Source organism: Physeter macrocephalus, chromosome 18 (assembly GCF_002837175.3).
Source record: "Physeter macrocephalus isolate SW-GA chromosome 18, ASM283717v5, whole genome shotgun sequence".
Classification (NCBI taxonomy): domain Eukaryota; kingdom Metazoa; phylum Chordata; class Mammalia; order Artiodactyla; family Physeteridae; genus Physeter; species Physeter macrocephalus.
The window spans coordinates 36,667,831-36,693,678 of NC_041231.1; the positions used below are offsets into that span (position 1 = coordinate 36,667,831).

General features: G+C 46.0%; 1 protein-coding gene across 1 annotated transcript in view; it reads left to right on the plus strand.

Annotated features, from left to right (window-relative positions):
- Window positions 1-25,848, plus strand: part of IL17RD (interleukin 17 receptor D) — a 64,032-nt gene that overhangs the window by 16,384 nt on the left and 21,800 nt on the right. The window lies entirely within an intron of this gene.

The following is a 25,848-nucleotide window of genomic DNA, read 5'->3' on the forward strand; positions in this document are numbered from 1 at the left end:
ATGGGCACGTGGGCCAGCAGCCTGGCTTGGTAAGGACAGAGGGAAAAGGAACCTTGGAAAGAAGAGTGATGTGAGATGGGTCCAGGCAGAGAACAATCTTGCCAAGTGGAGGAGTCAGCTTTTCTTCCCCTAGCGCAGAAGTCAGAGGGTGCCAACTCTGGGCCACTTCCTTCCCCAGCTTCCCAACTTCATTCATTTTAAAAGATGCAGTAGTTAGTTAGTATATTCTTTAATTGTACTTCTATTCCCCTGAGGTGACATGATATACAGGAAGCCATTGGAAGGTTCAGGGGAGCGATGTGTGGACAGGGTTAGGGCGTGCTTGTGGCTGGGCTGAGGGTTTGTTGGGTCCCCCTGCCAACCTGGATGGGGTGTGGTGAAGAACCTGTGTGGGCATATTCTGCTCCCCTTTGGGGAATGAGATGCTATGAAAAGGCAGCTGGGCACAAACCTCCCACTTAGGCATGGAGCACACGGTCTCCATCTCGGCATATGTTCAGACACTCCTAAACCTACGTCCCCACCTCCATGGACTTATGCCATCTTAAACAGCGTTACTTTTCCAAATGCATTTATAAAAGAGTGAGATTCTGAAAGCGTGGCCTTTTATTAGTGCAGACCAAATGGTGACAGAAATAATGTTCCAGTTTGTCAACATATTTGTCCTTAAATAAATTTGCTAAATGACTAACAAAAAAAAATTCATGAGCTTTGGGTTTTTATAAATTAGTAGGTTTTGTTACTATTAGAGTAGGACTTACTTGAAAGCCTAAGGGGGAGACTTATTTTTTTTAAAGAAGGGGCTTTAAAATTAGAAGAGCTATTCTTTTATTTTTATATGAAAACTTCACATCTTTAGATCAGGAAGAGAAGGACATTCTGAATCATAGCATCTTCAAGCAATTTCCTTGTGTTGCCTTTATAAATTGGTAACTTCAGCCTAATGCAAAAAAAAAAAAAAAAAGAGCTTAATGAGCATTAAATGCTGCTTCTTCCATTCTTGAATATAGAAACATTTTGATGTAGAGTTGTAATCACTATTTTTAATGGTTATTATTATCTTTTTTACTTACATTTGTTTTCCGAAGATATTTCCATGTTTTTACGTAGTTTACAGACTTGTTGCTCTTAGTGGTCATATGATATTTTCATGTTGTGTGCCCCTGCCCCTTCTACTACCCCTCTCCCCCATAGATGAAGCACTTGGGCTATTTCCAAGTTATTGCTGTTATAAAGCTGCTATGAATATCTTCGTGCAGATTGGTTTCCTGTCCCGCCTCGCCATTTTGGTTTGTTTCCTTGGCATATATAGTGTTTCCCAAAGTGGAATTACTGGGGCAAAGGTTTTATAGCTCTTACAACACGTTTACCAGCCTGCCTTGTATAATGACTGAGCCAATTTACTACAGAGAATTGTGTTTTGAGAAGAGGGTAAATTTGGTCCACAAATCCCAGCTCTACCATTTGCTATCGTTTATTGTGACCTCGGGCAAATTTCTTCATCTGTAAAATGAGTCAATAATAGTTTATCTCCCAGCATTGTTCTGAGACTTAAATAAGTTACTGTCTTTAAAACATTTAGCTCTGTGTCTGACCACATAGTAACTACTTATAATGATTGGTGGCAGACAGCTGTCAGTTAATAAGTGTGCTCATTTTTCTACATCCTAAAAAATATTGACATTTATAATTTTTATTTACAATTTGTTATTTGAGTTGTACCTTATATTTGTTTCATTCTGGGTTTATTAGAGAGGGACTGAATCTTTCCACCTGGTGATTTACCTTCTGAGTAAGTTTTAGTGCTTTTAAGTCTGGTGGTATTAATTAATGTGAGGTGTGGATGAAATGCTGCTCAGTAAAAGTATTAGGGAAGACGTTTAAGTGAGTAAATGAGGGTTTTAAAGTCAGAATATTGATTGAGTGACTCTTTTGCACTTAATAACATATTATGAAAATAGTTGAATCTAAGCGTTATCATGGGAATTCTATTTGTACCAGTAATTTGGCTAGCGAACCTTTCTTCAGACATAGATTTTCCAAGGTTGATTTCGGATTGATCACACATTTCCTGTGAATAGAATATATATGAATCCTGTTTTACTGCAGCTTTTGCAAATCCTGATCTTGGGCTAGAAGCCACTCTGTTAGATGGTCTCATTTACATCAGTGTGACCTGCGAGATGAGGGCATCCCAGGCCAGCTGAGTGTGACTGTGGACAGGGCAGGTGACCCCTCTGACTCTCAGTTTCTTTACCTATAAAATGGGACAGTCAGACTAGAATTAATCTTAAGAATTTAAGAATTGTTTATATTGAGATAACTTGAAGTTTTAACTCAGAGGATAACTTTTCTATCCTACCCATTCCATTTCCTTATTGAGTCGGTCCCTTCTGTTTCCACCTGGACTCTTGCCTCTTCCGGGTGTCCTGTTTTTGATGTCTCGAGAAAAAACACCCAGCCTGTGGCCGTTTTTGCAGATCTTTCTCTAATAAAAGTAAAGTATCTGTCCTCCGCATAGGTTTTGATTTTTTTTTTTTTTTTTTAATTTGTACACTGGGAATTCCCTGGCGTTCCAGTGGTTAAGATGCTTTGATTGCCGAGGGCGCGGGTCCGATCCCTGGTCAGGGAACTAAGTGCCCACAAGCTGCGTGGTGTGGCCAAAAAAAAAAAAATTCGAACACAGATTGCTTTATTTCTACCAAGTGTGCCCGCCGCATCGGCTCCACTGTCATTTTGATTTTCCTGTACTGGTGTTTACCCAGAGGTGCCTAGTGTGTCCATCTGCCTCCTCTGCCTCCAAGAGCACATTTCCCGTGCTCTTGTCCACATGGCCAAAGGCCCCCTTGCGTCTCTTGTTTTTTTTCAACATTACACTACCGTTAATGATTGCTTTCAACCTATTTAGTCTTCTGGGCCAGGAGCTTTTAGGGTCCAATCAATCACTGAATCCATAAACAAGGGCACTGCCTCAGACTCCCCGTGAGCCCTGAATTACATCAGGGTGTTGACAGTCCCGGAGGCCTGGACCACTCTGTCAGTGACTGTCGGGGGAAGAGAGGATTCGGGTATGTGCACGGTGGTGGCAGGGGTGGGAGAAAGGCAGCTGCAGATAAATACTGACCAGAGATAAGAAATAGTTTGTTTGGCAGAAAATCTGCATGTGGGTAATTGCAGGGCTGAGAGATTAATTTTGTTTCCCTTTCACCCCCATTTGCACCAAGCTGTCTTCTTTTTGAATTGAAGTATAGTTGATTTACAATGTTATATTAGTTTCAGGTCTGCAACCTAGTGATTCGATATTTTTATAGATTACACTCCATTTAAAGTTATTGTAGGGCTTCCCTGGTGGCGCAGTGGTTGAGAGTCCGCCTGCCGATGCAGGGGACACGGGTTCGTGCCCCGGTCCGGGAAGATCCCACATGCCGCGGAGCGGCTGGGCCCGTGAGCCATGGCCGCTGGGCCTGCGCGTCCGGAGCCTGTGCTCCGCAACGGGAGAGGCCACAACAGTGAGAGGCCCGCGTACCACAAAAAAAAAAAAAAAAAAAAAAGTTATTGTAAAATACTGGTTATATTCCCTGTGCTGTACATTACACCCTTGTATCTTATTTATTTTATACCTAGCTGTCTTCTTATTAGGAAAGGTAAACAGGTTAAAATAGCGATACACATACACACCCATCCCTCACCCAGGGATTGCTGTCCCCCGGGCTTCCGCCTAGGTGCTGTCATCCTGAGTGACTGCCACCTGCCCAGGTTGAAGTGGTGTTGCTTTAGTGGGTCCTGGGTGACTGTTCCTTGGATACGATAAGAACATTTCAGGAAGAGTGGAAGAAGTAGCATTTAATGCTCAGTAAGCTCTTTTTTTTTTTTTTTTTTTTTTTGCATTAGGCTGAAGTTACCAGTTTTATAAGGGCAACACAACGAACCTCTGCTTAAAGATGCTGATTGGCAGGCAAGGAGACAAGAATGCTTGATAGACTGTCAGGAAGCTGGTCACCTCCAGAGGGGTCTGTGACACAGGCCAGAGGGGGAAGTGATGGTGAGAGGATGGGGAAGAGGTCACCCATGCAGAGACCAGAGGGCCTGCAGCTTGAGGGCACCGAGAAAGCTTTCTTGATGAAGAGACTTATCTCCAGGGATCATGCCCTCCAGAAGCTCTGAGCTTAGCCAGGTGCCCTGGGAAGGCACTGGGTGGTTTTAAACCAGCACCTCCACCTGCAGCAGTAACAGAGCAAGCAGTGTCTTAATCCCCTGCAGAAAGGACTGAGGTGTGCATGATACGTGCAGCTTGTACCTCTAAATACCCTCACCCCAAGTAAAGCTTGGCTGTGAACACCTTCCCTGAACCTTGACCAACACCCATGAAATTGGTGGTTCCGTTCTGTGGCCTATAGCTTGTGGTACTCTGCCAGAAGGACACTGGGCAGGACGGCCAGTCCTTTATGCTTGCAAGCGCCTTTGAGGGTCTCCTGGTGCCACCAGCTGGTTCCTCACTGAGCGCATTCATGTGCTTTGATGTGGTGAGGCTGGGAGGTGGGGTGGGATAGGAGGCAGGGGGTGGTCTCCTTGGGATCTGCTCCTTTCTGGGAGCTTTTCCCTTTTGTTCTGCTCTGGGCTGGATGAAGCTTCAACCTTTGCAGAACGCTCTTGGCTGGGTGAAAACGTCTTGAAATGGGATTTATATCTATGGAAATTGAAAAGGAGATAAATCGCAGGGACTGTTTCTCCTGTTCTGATGCGCCTCCCGCCCTCTGTAAGTATAGAAACTAGCTTCAAATAAGTGGCTTGAGATGTACCACTGTTCTCATTTTGAAACGTGAAGCTGGCCGCTGCCAAAAGGTGCTCCCTCACCTAGCCTTCACTCAGGTAACACAGGGGTGTCCCTTCCACCTGAATGTCACTTCCTGGGCACTGGGCCTCCATCTCAGTCACTCTTAGACCCTTCCCCGTGTCCTAGCCCTGCACTCTGCACATCCTCGGTGCTCTGTGCATAAGGGCTGGATTATCCTACTGAGTACAGATACTCAACTTACGCACATTAGCGCTTTGGGTAAAGGGGTTTATGTGGGGTCAGCATTCTGGGGAGTGTGTGATGCCTGGAGGATCTTAGTGACTTGGCACCTCTTTATGTAAGCACAGCCTCTGAGCCCCGACCTACTTCCCGTAGGATTCCTGGCAGCCTCTGGGGACTAAGACTGTTCATCCCGGACATGTTACCCTGACTCCTAGGAGGCAGTGGGAGGGCCCCCCACTGGGAGGGCCCCCCCCCCGCCCAGGGCTGCCTCTCTGGTGGGGTCACCTGACCAGGGTGACTTGGCCCTGTCAGAATTGTCCAGGGACAGTGGAGATGAAGTCTGTCTAGCACTGAGACAATTCCGTGCCTTTGCAAACAACACACTTCAAAAAGGATCCCGCCACCGCCCCCAGGGCGTTTGTAAGGTGGCAGAAGGAAGCGGTGGCTGACAGCAGAGTTAAACTTGAAGGTTGGTCACATTTCTGACATACCATTTTTCTCCGCCTACCAGCAGCTGCCCTCTACTTTGAAAGGGAGCTTAGCTGCTCGCATAAACTTTGGCTTGTGATAATGTAAACTATTATTAGGATTATCTTTTTATTCATAATATATGCCTCACTCTCTGTCTCCCTTATTTTTGCTGTGCTTGAAACACTCATTTACCCTCAGAACCCAGAGGCAGCTACAACCCCTCTGAAAACGACGAAACACTTTATAACAGACTACCTATTTAAATCTCTCTGTGGCTTAAAAAGGACTCTGGGAATGAAACCATTGGGTTGAGGAAGCTTCAAATCTCAGCAAAGATTCCAGGCTAAAACTGGGATTTGATGTTGACAAAACATTTCAGTTAAAAGAATGCTTTTTTTCTTGGCGGTGCCCCCGAAGCATGCAGGGATCTTAGTTCCCCAACCAGGGATCGAACCCACGCCCCCTGCAGTGGTAGGGTGGAGTCTTAACCCCTGGACTGCCGGGGAAGTCCTGATAATTTTTTTTTTTTTTTTAATGAAGGTTTGTCCCAAGGGTGGTGGTTTTGATACAAAAATGCTTGATTTTCACTTGAGAATCTTTGGCTTTCAGAGTCTCTCCCCCCCCCATTTAATCACCACCTGGTGGAATTGTCTGCCATTCAGGACATTCTGGAAGTTAGAGAAGGTGCCCAGGCTCACACTGTGGTCAGCCCGGTGCTACCTCCCTGTAGCCTTCGCGGGAGGGATGCCCCGATGGTCCTGCCTCAGGTGCTCCTGTGCGGTTTGTCAGCAGAGGGCAGGTTAGTGTGCAAGCCAAAAAAGCCCAATAACCTTTTCAATTTTTAATAAAATGACTCTCCCACCCTTTGTTTCTCCCTCCAGTCTGCCCCCAAAGAAGAAACAGACTGAATTTTTAAGCACATCTGGACACTGTTTTTGTAAAGCCGTTACCCTGAATTCCCAGAAGGAATGTATTGGCTCCCATCTTTCCAAGCAAAAACTGAAATGACTCCTTTGTTTACAAGTACTGTGCTTGCATATTTTAATAAATCTGTAAAGAAAGAAGTTGCACTGATGTGTGAGGGTCCTTAGCCAGGCCAACACATTCTTCTCTTGTCTCTCTTGAAGTCCTTGAGAGGTGCTAAAAGTTTATGATTGGTTATTTTTGGTGGGAGTGGGGAAGGGACGGGTAAGGACTCCATGTGTCCCATTTAAATTAATTTTTCTGCTTTCTGTGGCTGTAAGAGTGTTGCGGCAGGGGTGCTCATAGCTCTGGTTCTTCTGTTCTGCTCTCGCTACCATGCAGTGCCCTCTTGGTGAATGCCATGTAGGTACAATCAGATTATAATGTTCCAGATCTGAGAACCCAGAGGTCTGCAATGGAATCCGTCTTTCCTTTATCAGATAGTGTTCGTTTTCTTCTTAGGCAAATCTTCTAGAAGGTTATTGTTGCTAAGAGAATGAGGCTAGACTCTCTTTAATATCAGTCAACAAGATGTTGGTATGGGGTTTTTCAAGTATGGGGAGCATTTCAAAACAGTGTGTTTTTTTTTTTTTTTTTTTTTGAGGTACGTGGGCCTCTCACTGCTGTGGCCTCTCCCCTTGTGGAGCACAGGCTCAGTGGCCATGGCTCACGGGCCTAGCCGCTCCGCGGCATGTGGGAACCTCCCAGACCGGGGCACGAACCTGTGTCCCCTGCATTGGCATGCGGACTCTCAACCACTGCGCCACCAGGGAAGCCCAAAACAGTGTGAAACTTTTAAAGATGAGGTAGAGAGGTATTTGCTATGTTGGTGAGCTTGAAAGTTCTTTTTTATGCCCTTAAAAATTATGTTTGTGAATTGAAGCTGTACCTTCAGGAAGATATGAGTGCAGTATGGTTAAGTTATGAGGGTCATAGCTCTGTTACTACCCAATAAATGTTCATTAGTGATAAGCATTTAACCAGTGTGGTAGTTACTGTTTCCTAGAATATGCCTTTCTCCAGACTGTTCTGGGTGTCTGGAAATAAACTCAAGAGGTGTAATATTCCTGCAGGCCTCTTCTCAGAGATGAATCAAATTTCAGAGATAACCACATTTCAGCTTTATTCCCTTACTTTTGGGGAAAAGGTTGTTAGCCACAAAGCCAAAATTGATCCACTTAAGCCTGGCAGTGATATGGATGTGTGCCTGTCAAATGGCCACAAGTGATGAAAAATGTCCAAAACAGGATGGTCTGAAAATTAATATTTGTATTTGTGCCTTTGTGCAAAAATTTACCATTTCCAGGAATTTTGGACAAAAAGAGTTTGCCTGAACTGAAATCTAATTTGATAACTTTGAGTTCTAGGTTATCTCTTGAACTTTTTAATTTCGTGTTGAATTCTAGGCAGTTGTTGGTTATTCTGAATGCTAGCTATTAGGTCAGTTGGTTAGCAGTATTCGGTTAAAAAAAAAAACAACCTGTGTTGGTTGCCTCTACATTTTTCAGATAGCATTGTTTCAAAAACTGCCAGGGGCTTCCCTGGTGGCGCAGTGGTTGCGCATCCGCCTGCCGATGCAGGGGAACCGGGTTCGCGCCCCGGTCTGGGAGGATCCCACGTGCCGCGGAGCGGCTGGGCCCGTGAGCCATGGCCGCTGAGCCTGCGCGTCCGGAGCCTGTGCTCCGCAACGGGAGAGGCCACAACAGAGGGAGGCCCGCATACCACAAAAAAAAAAAAAAAAACTGCCAAAAGGTTTTACTAATTTAACAGTGGCTCAAACTGTAAAGTGTTGAGCAGAAATTGGGGAGCGTCGTGACTTAGGGTCCCTGTGCTCTTCTCCATAATAACATGGGAGATTGGACGGCTGTCCTGGCAGGATGCAAAGCTCTGCTCCTGTACACAAAAGCCTGACAGTGAACCAGAATCTTTTCAACCCCTTTTCCAGTGCTAATGTCACTTGTTTTTAAGTTTTCAAACATATGAAAAGACTTTCTTTAGATAGTACTTATAATATGCTTCCTACTTTATTTATTTATTTTTGGCTGCACTGGGTCTTCGTTGCTGCGTGCGGGCTTTCTCTAGTTGTGGCGAGCGAGGGCTACTCTTCCTTGTGGCGCGTGGGCATCTCATTGCGGTGGCTTCTCTCGTTGCGGAGCACGGGCTCTAGGTGCACGGGCTTCAGTAGTTGTGGCATGCAGGCTCAGTAGTTGTGGCTTGCGGGCTCTAGAGCACAGGCTCAGTAGTTGTGGCACATGGGTTTAGTTGCTCTGTGGCATGTGGGATCTTCCCAGACCAGGGCTCGAACCCGTGTTCCCTGCACTGGCAGGATTCTTAACCACTGCGCCACCAGGGAAGCCCAATATGCTTCCTAGTTTTATAGGAAACCAGGGGATGGGTCTGAATAGCATCAAAAGATATGGGAATTTATTTATATGGAGGAGTTATTCTAAATGAGCCATCAATATTATTATTTGCTCAGGGATTTGTATAATCAAAAAGGTGGTTTTCATGTTGAAAATATCCATCTTGACATTCTTTTACATGAAACTTATTTGACATTCTTTTTTAAAATTCTGTTTCATTCTCCTTTGCCTAATGGTCTTTCCTGGTTCCTCTTCTACTTTGCCAGCCTCAGTTTTTCTATACTCTTTTCCTCCTCACAGGCTCTAAATGCGGATAGTCCCACAAAGCCCAATTCTTGACCCTTTGTTCTTTTTTATACCTCCTATTAATTAGCCCATCTGTCCTTAAGGTTCTGTAGCTTGACCTCATGCATGACTTCCTGCCTTCTAATCCTGTATTTCCAAAAAAAAAAAAATGGTATTATGTAGAAGATTCCCTGTCGTCACCTCACTCTCACTAAGTTTTTTTCTTAAAAAAGAAAAGACTCCTTCCCCAGCTCTTTATTGCTGTAAAATCACTAATCTTCCGGGTTCCCAAAAGAGGAGCCTTCAAGTTACCTTTGAATTCCATCATCACCTCTGTATCACATTTGTCACAAAGTCCTGCCATAGTTTCTTAAAAATGCCTCTCAGACCCGTCCTTTCATCATCTCCCCACCATCGCCATCCTTCTCACCTCACACCTGTAGTTGCCGCCTCTCCTGCCTCCAGTTGTCCACCTTCCTAGTTCTTCCTGCAGACGTGGCTACAGCACTGTTTTCTTACTGTTGCTTTCCTGCTCAAAATCCTTATTTCCTTTTTTTTTGTCTTTTTTCCCCTTTTAAAAAAATTGTGGTAAAATATGCATTACGTAAAATTTGCCATTTTAAAGTGTTTAGTTTGGTGGCATTAAGTCCATTCACATTGTTTTACAGCCATCACCACCATCCATGTCTAGAACTTTTATCTTCCTAAACTGAAACTCTAAACCCATTTCCCCTGCCCCCAGCCCCTGGCAAACCCCTTCTTTCACTTTCTGTCTCCATGAAGTTGACTCTGCTGAGTACCTTATGTAAGAGGAATCACATAGCATCTGTCCATATGTGCCAAGGTCAGATTTGTAAAGATTGTTTTTAGTGAATCTGATCTTTAGGAATTTTGATGGAGAGTTGGTAAAAGCTAACAAAGGGCCTTTATTTCTGAGTCGTCTTCTTTCTGTCTTTACTATTAGTGAGCTCCGCCTGGGAGCATGGCACTGGTTTACCCCAAGTGTAGACAGGAAAGTCAAGGTGGGTGAGAATGACTGGGGAAGATTAGAGGGTGGAGATGTAGACTCCCACCTTGGGCATCCGTGGCACTAATTCCAAAAGTTAGAGACGTTTTTGGTCATGGAGGGCAGATAGGTGAAAATTGGAAGTGGGTGGTGCTCAGGACTCTCTTTCCTCCTTCTTAAATGCCTTCCATCTGTATTAGGGGCAGGGAATGTGGCCCATTTTGAAAATAAGAGGACTGTGTAACGAGGCCCCCAGCTTCAATCCTTTTGCTTTTGTCAGTGGCACCTCCGGTCTGCAGACCCTGGGATCTGACTTCTCCCTTTGATTCAACTCTCTGATCCTTTTGGTTCATCTTTTGAAGCTGCTGTTTTACTGCCTGTTTCTTTGCTCTTCTCTACCCCCAGCCTAGCCCACTGCTACCTTGGCCTGGATTGGAGACCCCTCCCCTGCACTCCTGCCTGCCACCTCAGGCTGTGCTCACCTCTGTAAGGATCACTCTGTTCAGGTCTTGCCAAACTCCAAGATGCAACACATGCAAAACTCAGCCCACTTGTCCATCCCAGCCCTACGGTGCCCATTCATTTGGGGTGTTTAACACGGAAGGGATGAGGGTGTGGGGTCAGTTACTCCAGCTTGCCAGTGTTCTCTCTGGCTGGTGAGGGAGGCTCCACATCATCCCTGAGGACTAAGGGCCATTTATTGAATGTTTACCATGCAGCCACATGCTCCTGTGTCTGCATCTGCTTGAAAGGGTCATCTCCCCATCCCCACCCACCCCAAAGCTCAACATGCCCTAGGGTCCAGCCAGAGACTTGCCTCCTCTGTGAAGACACTTGTCTGGTCTCTGGTGAGCCTTCCTCTGTCCACTTCCCTTTCTCTGGGCTCCTATGATTTGGAGCTCGATTGCATAACTTAGCATATTCATTCCATAAGGTATAACATTATTGACTCGAATTTCATATTTTTTTTAGCTTTGTTTTCCAAAACAGATTGTAAACTCCTGGAGGAGCCTTATTCTCCATTACTCAAAATGGCCTTCCCAGTGTAAAGCATATCTCTAGCCCTCGAGACATCTGCTGATAAATTCTGGGGCTTGAGCTAAGTTTTTGAGGCAGAGATCATTCTTTCTCCTTCACACTACAGGGGTGTTGTGATTCTAATCACAAAATGGAGATTACATAGCGAATGATTTTATCTCCTCAGGTTGCTCTGTAGAATCTGCCCACACTGGTGTTCTCTCAGCCACCCCGACTCTGTGAAGAGTTGAAGCTCCAAGGTTTCCGCGCGGCTGTAATGTGACTACCACGCCTGATGAAGCTGTTGTCAACCGCTTCCTGGATTTGCCAGCATTTCCTTTTTTAAAAAAAATAAATTTATTTATTTATTTATTTATGGCTGTGTTGGGTCTTCGTTGCTGCACGCAGGCTTTTCTCTAGTTGTGGCGAGCGGGGGCTACTCTTCGTTGTGGTGCGCGGGCTTCTCATTGTCGGGGTTTTTCTTGTTGCAGAACACGGTCTCTAGGCACGCTGGCTTCAGTACTTGTGGCATGTGGGCTCAGTAGTTGTGGCTCGCGGGCTCTAGAGTGCAGGCTCAGTAGTTGTGGTGCACGGGCTTAGTTGCTCCACGGCATGTGGAATGTTCCCGGACCGGGGCTCAAACCCATGTCCCCTGCATTGGCAGGTGGATTCTTAACCACTGCGCCACCAGGGAAGCGCCACCAGCATTTCCCTTTTAATTTACACAGTTCTGTTATTCACATGAGATCAGCCATCTAATCATAAAATCCCCTAAATTTGTGTAATTTTTCTTTTAAACATACAGGATAAATCATAGTAATTTGGTTACCTTATAGGGCAGCATTTAGGGAACCAAGGCCAACAGGCAACCTACCAAAATATGAGCATGTGTGTGTGTGTGTGTGTCACCTTCTTGATGCATCTGCCTTGTTGCCTTTTCCACATACACAACTGGCTTTAGAAGAGGTGAAAGGGCCTGATTTACTACTTTTTTTTTTTTTTAAAGAAGATGTTGGGGGTAGGAGTTTATTAATTAATTAATTTATTTATTTTTGCTGTGTTGGGTCTTCGTTTCTGTGCGAGGTCTTTCTCTAGTTGTGGCGAGCGGGGGCCACTCTTAATCGCGGTGCGCGGGCCTCTCACTATCGCGGCCTCTCTTGTTGCGGGGCACAGGCTCCAGACGCGCAGGCTCAGTAGTTGTGGCTCACGGGCCTAGTTGCTCCGCGGCATGTGGGATCCTCCCAGACCAGGCCTTGAACCCGTGTCCCCTGCATTAGCAGGCATATTCTCAACCACTGCGCCACCAGGGAAGCCCCTACTACTTTTTAATAATGGCTAATTAGAGCTGGCTGGATCCTTAGAAAGAATTTGTCCCAGTGGCCCTAATTTTTACCTCATTTTTGCTGTTTTTTTTGCTGTTTATCCCATTGGTCCCACATGGCTCTCCCAAAAGGAACTGCATTAGCTGGTAGAGATTTATCAGAACAAATGGCCTCTGTATTAGGATCTGACTTATGTCAAGTCAGAGTCCATGTGATACATGCAACAGAGATCGTTTGGAAGAGTCTTCAAAGTGATGGGGAGGGGAGGAGTTTTGGGGATGCTTTTCTTTTTATTGAGATATATTGATAATTGACTTATAACACTGCATAAGTTTATGGTTCATGGCCTGTTGATACATTTATGTTGTAGTATGATTTACAGTAGCTTTAACTGATACCTCTATCACGTCCATAATTATCATTTTTCTTTTTTTTTTTTTTTTTTTGCGGTACGCGGGCCTCTCACTGTTGTAGCCTCTCCCATTGCGGAGCACAGGCTCCGGACGCACAGGCTCAGCGGCCATGGCTCACAGGCCCAGCCTCTCCACGGCATGTGGGATCCTCCCGGACCGGGGCACAAACCCGTGTCCCCTGCATCGGCAGGCAGACTCTCAACCACTGCGCCACCAGGGAAGCCTATCATTTCTTTTTTTTGTAGTGAGAATGTTGAACATCTAGTCTCTTAGCAATTTTGAAGTATATAGTACAATAGTGTTGACTAGAGAGGATTTTCATATTCTTCTCTGTACTTAAATTTCCTTTGCCTTGAACTTGTTATATTTACAAAAGTAATAAAGCCTCTTTCAAAGAAAAGCCCACTATTTTCCTAGAAACTTGAAAACCCACCGTTAGGGTTCTCTATTTGAGAGCCCCTGAATATTGCACCCCTCACGGACAGTTGGGGAAGTGGTAGACAGGACTTGGTACCTGAGCCAGCCGTGCCTGTGTGGGACCTTTTCCTCAGTGCTCCTATGACTGACGTGGCTCCATGTCCCACAAAGACTGACAGCTTGGCCTCACATCCACCCACCTGCTCAGTTTGAAATCATTTTAGCCAGAACCTTTGGACCTCTCTTTTTAATTAATTAATTAATTTGGCCGTGCCTTGCGGCTTGTAGGATCTTAGTTCCCTGACCAGGGATTGAACCCGTGTCCCCTGCAGTGGAAGTGCGGAGTCCTAACCACTGGACCGCCAGGGAATTCCCTTTCTTAAAAATACCTAATCGCTGCTTTCAATTTTTTCTGGTAAGTCTCTGTTTCACCTTAACTTCATGATAAAATGTTACAGGCTTCTAATTGATTTCCACCATATTGCTTTGATTTTGTAAACGCTTCTCCATGGGAAGGCTAATGAAGGGACAAGGTGCATTGATTTCTTCCTGTTAACAGGTCAAGGAAGAAGGTTATGTGTGCCATTTGCTTGCCTCAACCCCTTGGAGGAGTAGGAATCCGCCACCAGGGCCACTTCATCAGAAAGGAAGTGTGCGCCTACCTGCTGTTCCATTTGCCCTGCCTGCCTCATGTGAATTTGCTAATTTACCTCTCTACCAATCTATGCCAGGAGTCCCTGGGGAGGTAGTACAGGGAACTCTTCATTCCTGGGAACTCTGCACTCTCTCCTTCACCCACAGGGAACATTTATCTTAATCTGAAATCGACCAAGACACTGATACTTCATTTTTACTTTATTCTTTGCCCTCCTTCCCAGAATGACATTTTAGCTGTTCAAGGAAATTAAAACAAAGCTGAATAGTTTTTGGCAAACACAATTATTTCCTAGCCTAAAATCACACAATGATTTAATTGGTATGTCGTTGTGTGTGTGTTTGCATGTGAGTGCTTTAATGGGAATTCCATGTGGTATCATTGGGAAATTAGGAAAGAGAGTCTTCTGGATTTATTGCTTATAGTTTGAGGGCAGACTGCTGGCTTCCATCCAAGAAGTAGGGAGACTTAAAGTTGCAGGGACCATTAGCATTGGAATATATCCTTCCGATTACCTACTATTTAAAAATTGGTTTGGCAAAAGGTAAAAATCAGAACCGAAGGTGAAATGATTTACTCTTAGAAACTTGTTGGGTTCATGTAAATAAACTTGTGGGGAACTTGGCATCATGGAAGTGATAGTGTCCTTTCTCTGCTGTTACCAACATCTAATTTTTGAGGCTTGAATGAGTTTTAGTATGTCTGGAGCAGAAGTCAAAGTCATAGATAATTCTTCATTTTGGAAAACTGGAGTTGTATTTTTTTAAAAACTTAAAAATTTTTTTAAATTAATTTATTTATTTTTGGCCGCGTTGGGTCTTCGTTGCTGTGCGTGGGTTTTCTATCTTTGCGGCCAGCGGGGGCTGCTCATCGTTGTGGTGTGTGGGCTTCTCATTGCGGTGGCCTCTCTTGTTGCGGAGCACGGTCTCTAGGCACGTGGGCTTCAGTAGTTGTGGTGCATGAGCTTAGCTGCTCTGCGGCATGTGGGATCTTCCTGATCGAACCCGTGTCCCCTGCACTGGCAGGTGGATTCTTAACCACTGTGCCACTAGGGAAGTCCCTGGAAAACTGGAGTTTTAGATTATCCTCCATAGTGGTTCTTGGGCAAATATTTAAGAATGTATCCCAAACGTAACCTAATTTTGTGTGCTGACAACAGACACGACAGACAGGAAGAAGCAGTTGAGCAAAAGTGGGAAACTCAGCTGTTTTCTCCATCTTCTGGACACCATGAGTATGTTCCTTCCCATTCAGCAAAGGGGGAAAAAAAAAAGAATAAGAATTAACCACACTGCAGTTTATTTTTTTTAAACAAAATTCAGTAAAACTGACTTGATTGCAGATGTGACTGTTGTCACCTGTGATCCGAAAAGTGATAGAAGCTCTTAATGGGCTCCTGTGTTTAACAGCAGAAATGGTTGCCTTTTCTGTTCCTACTTTCTGAAGTTCACGAGTCCCAACATCTTGGACAGATTGTTCAATTTCTGAGTTGTAATAAATGCTGCCCACAAAGGATAACAGTTGAGACATTAATTCGGAGTTTTATTTAAAACTGAGATCTTACTTCCAACCACCTCGCGCCCTATTTGAATTTTGTTTTTTAATTGCCAGTTTCCCTTGGGTCGCTAAACCACTCCTGTAGACCTGGTGTTAAGCTATCATGCTATCAATAAGGCAGGCAGGTGAGAGCCTGGGTGGATTTCAGGAATGCTGAAACCTCCTGAAGAATTTGCCTGCGTACATGTGTGCCACAGCTCTCGTCAAATCCTCAAAGACATCTGTGTCCCCACAGAAAAAGCTGGGGCCCTCGGTTGAGAGGGATGAGGGGTAAATGAGAGGTTTTTAGTGATGGGGGTTGCAGCTATATGACAACTCACACCCCCCCCATTTTCAGATCTGATCAGTGATATTACTCAAACCTTCAGCACATCCTTGCATCTTGAGACCATCTTGCACTTTAGCCCATGAGCACACTTGAATGGGACACCTGTGCTTAGGGGGGACTGAGCTGAGCGTCGAACAGCCTGGGTCTCACGTTGTCTGAGCACCGTCATCGTTGTTCGTTTTCACCCTCGTTAATGCAGGACAAGTAACGCGGCCCCAGTAACCGTCAGGTACTCAGCAAATGCCAGTGACATGCTTGTAGGGGAACGGCTCTGGGAAATCGACGTGGAGTCTTGATACTGCTCCCAAGGAACTCAGATTCCCCCAAGTCGGGGGAACCAAGACTGTTGAGACTTGCCCCGGAGTGTTTGGTGGGCTGGAGGAGTGGCTGGGTGGGGGGCAGAGGAGAAGCTTTTTCACTTGCTTGTTAACAATTGAGGGTCTTTGACAAAGGAAGTCTAATGTCCTGTCTGGTCAGCCGGTGATTGCCGCCCCCCGCCCCCCACCCCCACCCCCGTTGTGCACAGGAAGTCAGACACTAATGATGGTAGCAAGGGGACAAAGGCGCCCGGCCTGGGAAGGGCCTAATTGCTGTGTCCGGCTCCCAGGCGGCCGGCCTCAAGCTGGTGGGATTGGCCAGGATGCGCTAAGTGTTAACACCTGGAGCCACGCTGCTGACTTCCTGGTGCCTTTATTTTTTCACCCTGTGTGGCTGGGCGCGCACACACACACACACACACACACAGCTGCATCTCAGCGACATTTGGGGATGTGTTATCTAACAGACTAGGTGGAAGTGTTGGATTGGGAGGTCACAGGGCTGAGAACCAGGAGGCCTGAGTCCCCTCAATCTGCCCGTGGGGCTTGGTGACTGCTGCTTTACCTCTGGGTGAGCTGATTCCCCTCCTTTCCCCCAGGAAATCTGAGAAGGGCCAGACCTTGCAAAGAGGCAGATATGTATCAGAAGGATCAGTGGAGTTTTGGCTTGGAACATTCTAGTCAGAACTGATGGAAGAATGCTCCTAGGGAAAAGAAGGATGAGGGTCTTTACCACTGTTTTGAGCCAGTTGGGGTCCTAGGGAGGTAGGACTATGGCAGGATCAGGAGTGATGGGAGGCACCTGCCAGCACTCAAGGGGGGTTGTGTTCTGTGTGTGTATATCTGAACCCACACCTGGAGGGGCCGGTTGGAGGGGTTGCATCGCAGGGCAGGGGGGAAGCCAAGATGCACCCCCTCATTTCTGTGTGGCGTTTCTGGAATCTTTGTGTCTAAACGTGGCTTTGGACCTGGGGCCTGGAAAGCACTCAGTGGCCTCTGGGAGCTCTGGGAATGCCCCGAAATTGTATAAGAAATGTTTCTGTGGGAAATTGGGTGAGGAATGTTTCTCACAGGATTCTTCTAGGGGTTCTAGAAACCCTTTCCCCTTAACAGCAAAGGGGTCATCAACGATTAAAAGTGAAGACATCCTGCCTTGGCAGGAGCAGTGCTGGGATGGCATTAATGGCTCATTTCCGGCAATGGGCAAAGCAGCCTGGGAGCCTGAGGCCGATCCCTCCCGGAGGCAAGCGATGGGGGGTGGCCCTGAGCACAGGTTGACTGACTTGGATTTTTGCAGCCAGAGACAGGAGAGCTTAATTTATGAAAAGGGGTCTAATGCTGACTTGCTGCTTCCCTCTGTTATTTTAAGGAGGTTTTTCTGTCCAAGACCACCGTGTGGACAGAAATAATAGGCTGACAGAAGGGGTCGCCTTGCTTTATAGTGCAGCCTGTGATGTTTCGATTAGCTTTAAAACCTGAAAGGGCAGCCTTCCATAATTTCCAGAGATGTGAAATCCACCTTGAAGGAAGCACATGTGTGGGGCATGCTAGGGACCTGCCTAGCTGGAGGAGGCTAGGTCCCCATGGCAACATCACAATCTCCCATTTCTGCAGGCATTTGTGCTGTAAAAGCAGAATTCCAGATGTGATACAGTATTTGGAGACTCCATCCCGGGGCCTCGGAAGCAGTATTTGAAGTCAGCAGAATTCAGTGCACACTCTCTGTGTGGTCCTAAGGCTTTTTGTTAGTAGTTTTGTTTTGATCCAAACATTTCCTCTGAGTTTAGGCATAACAATCATGTTTATAGCTCTAAGTTTTCCTCTATTGTCTAATCACTATTTTGCCCTCACAGGGCTTCTGGAGCAAAGTCTTCGCAACTACCTTTCACTGCTACGGGAGAGGGAGCCGGTAGCTGATTTGCTGGGTGTGTTCTCGGGTGGTTGTTTGTTTGCTTCCTCTTCATATCCGGTATTTACAGAAGACCAGTTAATCTGTGTCTGTGAGTTGTCTGTGTGTGCTTTTGAAACTGCAGATGGGTTGACTGTTACCTTAAAGATGCCAGTTCTTTAACATGAGGTTCTCATTTGTGTGGATGGGAGTGGTGTGTGCAGCAGAGGGGAAAGGTCTGGCTCTCCGTCCAGAGGCATGTTTTATAGCTTGCTTTTAACATTTTGAGAATTGGAAAAATGGAACAATCCTGTCTGTTTGCGAGTATCAGCCATGAGAGAACACAACAGCTCAGATCCTTAACAGACTCATTGGAAAAAGTACTTGGTCTTCTGCTTTGTGAAAACCAAGGTGGCTACAGAGCTTTGTTTTGTTTTTATTTATTTATTATTTTTATTATTATTATTTTCTTGCGGTACGCGGGCCTCTCGCTGTTGTGGCCTCTCCCGTTGCGGAGCACAGGCTCAGCGGCCGTGGCTCACGGGCCCAGCCGCTCCGCGGCATGTGGGATCCTCCCGGACCGGGGCACGAACCCGTGTCCCCTGCATCGGCAGGCGGGCTCTCAACCGCTGCGCCACTAGGGAAGCCCTTGTTTTGTTTTTTTAAACACAGGAAAAAAGTTGGCGTGTGTGTGTTTTGATATCTGGGCTTTAACTGCATATGCATGTTCCAGTGGCAAGGCAATAAGAAAATTATAAAGTCTGCAGCAGGGAAGGATATATTAAAATGTATTAAATTCCATTTAGGCCACCACCATGTAGAAAAGTTGCTATCATATTGCAGTACATAAATGTATCAAATCAACACGTTGTACACTTTAAACTTACACAGCGTTATATGTCAATGGTATCTCAATTAAAAAAAAAAAGAAAAGAAAAATTACTATCTGAGAAACAACTCATATAAATGCCCTACCACATCTTTGTCTTTAGTGAATGGATTTCCTTGGGGGGCGGGTGCCGTGGAGGAGGGTGGAATAGTGAAAAGATGCTTAGATGAAAACTAGAGCTTTCAGTTTGATAAGCAGGACACATGGTAACTTGGCATAGGTTGGCTCCATGTTAGAGGTCAGAAACAATTGTCCCTTCAGCCTTCCTTTGGAGAGCGTGAAATTAGGAACATGTGTGTGATGATTAGCAGCATGTCAGAGATGAATCATGATTATGGCTTTGGTCTGGTGCACAGGCGATGCTTTGGAGTAGTGATTTCCTACCTCCTCAAGCAAATCTCTCTAATTAACTTAAGATCTCCAGGTCTTTTTGGGCCGACGTGATAATTGCTGGTGGGAACCCACTGGCACTCCTCAAGAGCTTGTGTGTTCCCCACTAGACATCCAAGACCTCACCTCCCCAAAGCAGACAGCTTGCTGGCACCCTACATGTCTGAAGTTGGTTGCTTCTAGATGGAGAGTGAGAGAGAACAGTTCCCGGGAATATGGAGTGAATATCTTGAGTAGATAGATCCGGGCCCAAGCTGGCTTTGTGATTTATTTTCCTTGTGGTTTTGGTTTGCCAGCATTCTCCTCAGCTTGCATCACCTGGGGCTTCTCTGCCTTTGCTGATTTTTTTTTTTTTTTTTTTTAACTAAAGGTTTGAACTGAAGTAAGTGGGATCTGCCTTCATTTCTGAAACCATCTGAACCTGCACGAAGTAAATGGACCCCATGTCCTGCCTCTAGCCCTCATGATGTCCAGTGGTCATAGGCAAAAACATCAGTCCCCTTGTGCATTTCAAGCTTCACAGAACTGTCTGCTTTTTAATCTCATTAACACACTGGAAACTCAAAGATGGAGGCAATGTTATGGAAAAGAGGACCGTTTGAGTTGCCCACAGTTTGAAGTAGTTACTTGGTCGGTGTGCCTTTAAAAACAAACCATCCTTTCAGTTCTTTCTGACAAATGCTCTTATTTAAATTCTCACCCAATCTCAATTCACTAAAACTTTACTAGCTTTCTGAAAGTTCCTTAATTGATTTGAAAGCAGTCTTGTGTAGGCCTTACTGTTTGGCTTACCTTCCATTGGAAAGGGGGCACTATAATTAGCACGGTCCTTTTCAAAATGCATTTTTCCTAAATGGCAGTTAAGCAGTTTTGGAGCTGGATTGAAAATGTTGCTCTGGCAAGTTGGTATCTTCAAATGGCCCAGAATCCCCCAGGGTCCCTCAGGAAATTGGCCATCTGATGCCCCTCATGGTGATGCTGGCAGCTCTGTGTGGGATTCCGGCTCCGTGGCTGTCTTTGTGTCCAGGCCTTTGCTTTTTTGCCATATGGGTGGAGCATGGTGTCGGTTTTTGTCTTTTGAATTTTATTTCTTTAGAGCACTTAAGGGTTATCCTCCCCCTCCCCTTTCCAGAGTAAAAGATGTTTTCTCTCTTCTGTCCCCATTTGCTGCTTCCTTCCTTGCTTACCATAGAGTGTTCACAGCTGAGCTCCAGGCACCTGGGGCTTGCTTCTTAGCTGCATTGGAACAAATTAAAAGCTGCCCTTAGTGCAGCAAATGGGGGTGGTTAATTAACCAAGAATGTGACACCCTGAGGCTACAGCACTGGCATTTTTTAAGTAACAGGCAATAAGCAAGTATTCTTAATTGTCAGCTCATTAAATATCAAATCAGGTTTAGTAGGTAAAAGCTTGGAATTGTTTCCTGAAGAAACAGCTTCTGAAGCTGTTGACCAGCTTTGTGAGTTGCCTTCTCTGTGTTCTCTTATGGTGGGACCTGATTGTAAGCCCGTAAGTCACCTTGTCACACCAAGCTAGGCCCTAATTATGCATGTATTCATTCTGACAGAAAACTGATATTTATCAAGGGCTGACTATGTGCTAGGCCCTGGACTGTGGGGAGTGCCATGGTCACTTGGCCTTGAGTTTCTCCCCATCTGGCTCAACCTGAGTGCTTTGCAGAGATGGAGTCCCTGGGTTGCCCAGTTCCCACCAAGACCAACAGCAGAACACAGTCCTTAGTCTAGTGGTTGGTGCCTTCTGCCACCTTGCCCTGACCTGCACGGCTACCTCTTCTCCCACAGTACCCCCAAGGTCTGGGTGCTGGAGGCAGATCATACCTGGAGATGCCACTTCCTGTGAGCGTCACCCTGCCTATCTCTTGTGTCCCCTTGTAGCACAACTCTCACCATGTTGATTAGGGCAGGAATCATAACATAACCATTACTGCCTATGAAATAACTGTTTCAATATGTGCCAGGAGATGTGCAGAGCACTTGATATATGTCAGTCATCTCATATGGTCCCCACACCAGTCCTTTCCAGGAAGCTTGATTCAAACACTTTATAGCTCTGGGGAATGAGGCTCAGAAAGGTTGAGAAGCTTGCCTAAGGTCACACAGCTGGAAAGTGGACGATTTGAACACAGCTTTGGCAACTCCAAAGCCCATTTTGTTAACCACTCTTTTACTCCAGATAAGCCCCAGAGTAGCCCACAGAAGCCTCTGTCTAGGACGGCAAAAATCTCAAGCAGCACCTCTCATGGTTCAGTGTTCCGTGTATGCCTGAAGCGGGGAGTGGGGTGGAAGAGCGCAGTGACGAGTGATCAGTCTGCCCTCGGTCTGGGAGGAGAGAAAGACCGCACAAACCACACACGTGCGCGCGTGTGTGTGCGTGTGTGCGTGTGTCTGTGTGTGTGTGGGTGTGAGAGAGAGAGAGAGAGAGAGAGAGACGTTCATCCACATGGCAACTGAAATTATGTAAGTAATTTGCTTTCAATTGCTGCTGTAATAAAAAATTACCACCAACTTAGTGGCTTAAAACACCACAAATTTATTATCGTACAGTTCTTGACATCAGAATTCCAAAATGAATCTTATGGGGTTAAAACCAAGGTGTTGGCAGGTCTGGCTCCATCTGGAGGCTGTGGGGGAGAATCCATTCCTTGCCCTTTCCTGCATCTAGAGGCCGACCGTGTTGCTCCGCCATCTTCAAAACCCATAGCATAGCATCTTTAAATCATTGTCTCTGTCTCTCTGCCTTCTGATTCCACTGTCACATCTTCTCTGACTCTGACCTTCCTCTCTCCCTCTTCTAAGGACCCTTGTGATTATATTACGCCCACCTGGATAATTCAGACTACTCTCCCCATCTCAAGATCCTGAAACTTAATCGCATAGCCCCTTCGTTATGTATAGTAACATATTCATGGGTTCTGGGGATTATGATGTGGACGTGTTGCGGGGGGTGGTTGTTATTCTGTCTACCACCAAGTGTAAAGAAAACCAGTGCTCTGTGAGCCAGCCTGGACATACTGTTTCTCAGGTGGTTTCTGAGGGCTCTGGAGCAGCTGAAGCATTATTTAGGTGTGAGCTGAGGAGAGCCTCGTGGAGCATCTGTCTGAGACATGTGCTGAGAAGCTGTGCACTTGACGACTTCCAAGAGTGAAAAATCTTTACAGTACACACAGGAGCTGGTGCCTGCAGTGGTGCCTCTTGCTTCCAAGCTCCAAGATCAGCCTTGGATGGTCACAGGGTCTTTTGGTCTCTGATTTTCTGTGGAATCAGTATTACCATTTTGCATCTACATTCACAGAAGTGCCGTGCCAGTCAAATCGTGGAGACGGATCACTGTGCTCCCATCAAGTGAGTGTGCAGGCAGACTAATGCGTCAGGAACAGAGTGTGAGAGAGGCTAGGCTAAGGTGAGAAGCCCTCGGAGGAGCAGGCCCCGGGTGATGGGAAGGGCATTCTGGGAATATGAAGGTCTCCAGAACATGTGCTGAGCAGTCAGGCAGGCCCAGACGGGGGTGGAAGGTAGGAAGGAGAGTGATTGAGAAGGTAGGCAGGGGCCACGTCAGGAATGGACTAGGGGGTACAGGGAGCCAGCGGTGGGCTTGGAGCAGACGAATGAGGGCAGATTTGTGCATTAGGAGATCACCTTGGTGACCAGAGCTCCTTGAGGTCAGGACCCAGGTCTGGTTCATGGCTGAGTGCTCTTTCGGGCTTGGATGAAGGTGGAATGCTCAGTCGGTGGTGAATGGATGCCATAGGCAAGCCTCACTGTCCTTTGAGGCCAGCTCACTGGGCCTGCTTCTGAGCAGCTCAACATACATCACAGAGACCTTATTTGGAGTGATTTAGGTTCTTGTATATAGGATATACCACATCTCACTATCTTGGGCTCCTTTCCACAATGCATTCATGGCAAGTGCCCAATGAATATCTGTTAAAAACATGTTGCAGTAGAAATACAGGGCGAACAAGAACAAAATGGAAAGCTGACAAAGTCCTACAAGTCAGGTGATTGGTCACCAGAGTCCTACACGCCTTGGAGCACGCTATTAAATGGAGTGCATTTCCTTTTTTTTTTTTTTTTAAACATCTTTATTGGAGTATAACTGTTTTACAATGGTGTGTTAGTTTCTGCTTTACAACAAAGTGAATCAGTTATACATATACATATGTTCCCATATCTCTTCCCTCTTGCATCTCCCTCCCTCCCACCCTCCCTATCCCACCCCTCTAGGTGCTTACCCTTCCCCCTCCCCATATCCTCAAGTCCATGCTCTAGTAGGTCTCTCACTTCGTCACAGCTTACCCTTCCCCCTCCCCATATCCTCAAGTCCATGCTCTAGTAGGTCTGTGTTTTATTCCCGTCCTACCCCCAGTCTCTTCATGACAAAAAAAATGTCGTGCATTTCCTTTTTGAAAAGTGCTTCCTCTGCATGGCTTCACGTGGTCCTCCTCAAACTCCCTTCTCAGAGGAAAGTCATGCAAATTGTCCTTTAATAAAAACAGTTGAGGAGATTCACACCCAGTGGAGTGAAGTGGTTTGCCCTTGGTCCCAGCTAGAGGATGAAGGATTAAGGTACTTACCTTGGCCCCTGGATTACATTTTTGTTTCCCTCCCCTGAGACACCCCTTTCCTCTCCATTCTAGCCCAGTTATCCTTCCCTCTCTTCAGCTTCTAGTACATGGTGTCGTTACCCTGGGTTCATCCTTACTGAGGCGCTGCCTGTGGCATTTCATACACTATGCTTATTTATGGCTGGCCCTTTCACCCTAGCTGCATAGACCTTGTATGCCATCTACACTGAGAGTTCTTGGAGGGTCATGGTGTGATTTGAGATTTGTCTGTATGCCCTGCGTGTGATCCACATACCCAGTTACTGTTCTTTGAAAGAATGAGTCACTTCACTCCTGAGGGCAGGGATAGTGGCTGTTTTGTTCACCACTGTCCCTAGGATAATGTCTGGCTCATAATAGATGGTGAGTGAATTTATATCCTGTGGGTTTGTATGGGAGGAGAAGGGTGTGGCCTGGGGCACACCCCTTGGGCATTACTGAGGGATTGTGCGGGTGTTGCATGTCTCTTTCCTGGTCCCCTGCTGGTCGTGTTGCTCTGGTCATGGCTATCGGTAAGTTGGGCATCCTCCAGTCACACAGTCTGTGGCCCCATCCCTAAGTAGTTATGGAGGCATTTAGGGTTTTAATAAGGTAATAACACTTTCCAAAGTGTTTCTGTTCAGGTGAGGAATTTTGGAACCTTGTGTATGTGTGGAAGGGAGGATGGAAGGAGGAAAGCTGGAGAAGGAAGGTGAATCAGGAAGAAGGGGAACGGAACCCCAGTTGACCATGGGGCTAGTGCCCCATGTTGATTTAGATTTTCTGTTACTGCTTATTCCTCACTTTAATTAGAATGATGTGTGTCCATCCTTTTCTGCACAGCTGTGCTTTCCCAAGGTCCATGTTTATCTGAGCCCAGGGATACAGTTTCAGCGGGTATGCCTGGCTTCAGGATAAGCAGCGTGAACATGCTGGTAGCATATGGATGTGCTGGGGTTGTGGCCTGAGACCCTGGGCTCCATCAGAAGTGTTCTGCACATTGTGTCTTAGTGTAACAATTGCCCATTAAATACCAGACTGCCAGCATATGGTTTTCCCCAACATCCCCCTTGTTGGGTGGAAACTTTAGCTGTGTGGTTAGAATATTTTCCCATCATTTAGCATTTAAGAATTAACATTTTTGGGGAGAATTCTGCAATTAATGCTGAATGGCACATTTGCAGATTATCACAGAAACAGTTAAACCAGAGTCAGGAGATCTTTAGCTGCTCTTTTCCCATGATGGATAAGTGGTGGGTCAGGAAAAGGTGCAGCCAACAGGAGGATTCCGGGGCTCCCTCTGTGGATGCTGTAATTAAAATGGGAGGTCTGGCAGAGTTGTTATCCCTGCTATTAAGAGTACAGAGGGCTAAAAGCCACATCCCTAAGAGTTAGAGTTAGACCTTTCAAAGTCTTTTTCTTCTATGATCCACCTTTTATGCTCTAAGCACAGGTATGGAGGCAGTGAAAAATTTTCTCATTAGAAGTAACAGCTTATTCCCACACTCATTCCTGGTCTTGGAATGAAAAACCTGTTTCCTTAAGCTTGAGGAATTGCCTATCTGTTATGGCTTAATAGGGCTTTTGGACGAGAGTGTCTGGTAGGCAAATTTTATAACCAATCAGTGCTTAAAGTGGATCCAACTGGAAGGGTTCCAGCTGGCAGTTCATGGTCACTCTCTCCCAATTTTACTGTTAATGAATTATTGTTTAACCCCCAAATGCAGAGCAGCCTGCTGCTGTTGTTTTAGGGGAAGTGAGTACTTCTGATACCTGTGGCCTGACAGTTAAGAATCTCTTGGGCTAGAGGGAGCTGGGTGGGGGGATGGAGGGGGACACGGAGAGCGTGGATGTTGCTTGGTGACTGGTGTGACCCTGGGTCTCTGCAATCATGTGTGTGTTTTGACTCCGTGGGGAATTTGTGATGGAAAAGCAAATTGGCTTCAC